This window comes from Echinococcus granulosus (assembly GCF_000524195.1).
Source record: "Echinococcus granulosus chromosome Unknown EG_S00169, whole genome shotgun sequence".
Lineage (NCBI taxonomy): Eukaryota > Metazoa > Platyhelminthes > Cestoda > Cyclophyllidea > Taeniidae > Echinococcus > Echinococcus granulosus.
The window spans coordinates 38,544-39,616 of record NW_020170549.1 but is presented as its reverse complement, the minus strand read 5'-3'; the positions used below and the strand labels follow the sequence as shown (position 1 = coordinate 39,616).

Genomic DNA, 1,073 nt, shown 5'->3' with positions numbered 1-1,073 from the left:
AGGATGAAAAGGTGCTGTGTGATGCACCACACATACAATGGGCTTTTCGAAACAGAAAGTGGTATGCAATTAATAAACAATGTAAAATCAGTTAGTACTTGGCGAGATTTCGAGAACGCGCTAAGTCCTAAGTGGAACCTCGACTCAGCAGCACACAATCATCAAAGTAAAGATGGGACACAAACACAAGTACCAATAAACCAGTACACATAATCTCCAAGGCGTGTTTTACCAAAGACTACTCAAATACTAGAATTTGTTCATTTGAACTCGGCAAAGCAACAATAAATTTAGTAATCGTTAACTTATTCGAAAACGTAAATGCTTCCTGCACAGCTTTTACCTGTTGGATGTCAACTGAAGCGTCTGAATGCGAAAACTCTGATGGAACTAAAGTGAACGATCTACTTTAGTTCACCGTTCCCTAAGATTGCTGTGGGTATTCACCTCGGCTAACTCGCTGAAATTAAGACCATTTTAAAAGCAGCTATACTCTAGAAGTGGCGCAATTTTCCAAAAAATCAAAAAGATCCAAAATTCAGCTACTCATCAATGAGGTCTAGGCGCAAAAACAACTAATTCGATATGGTAATGAAATAAAGTCTTGTGGTTCTTATGATAAAAATCAACCAACTGTAGAAAGCTTCCTACAATATTCCACTTGTTAGAATCATCACGGCTGTAATCTAGTATTTATAAACCTTTTCCAGTTTTACACATGCTTCGTGCCTAAAAGTAAAAGATCTAGCTCTGATCACCTTTGCTTCCATCGTACTTATTCCTCAACCATTTATTACATGTTTCAAGTGTTTATTTGACATTTTAGTGGCAAGAGACGGAAACCAAAACCTGAAGAGATACCGCCAATGGAACAAGGTGAGTTAACGTCCCTCTCCCTCCCTCACTCATCCTCATTTACAGTGTAAGGCCTCCTCATGGCATTATCTTGTAAGACCAGGATTTTCTCCCCATCGACTGGCTGTTTTCAAAGAAAAAGTTGGCCTTGTACACCTTCGGATTGTATCAACTCTATGTTCTTTGCAGTTAGAGTATTGAGCGTAGTAGAAGTGAGG

At 39.0% G+C, this 1,073-nt stretch overlaps 1 protein-coding gene across 1 annotated transcript in view; it reads right to left on the bottom strand.

Moving 5' to 3' along the window:
* The window catches only part of EGR_09814 (Formin-like protein 3), a gene marked incomplete at both ends in the record, with an annotated part of 38,203 nt that overhangs the window by 15,487 nt on the left and 21,643 nt on the right, over positions 1-1,073 (bottom strand). The gene's annotated exons all lie outside the window — the stretch shown is intronic.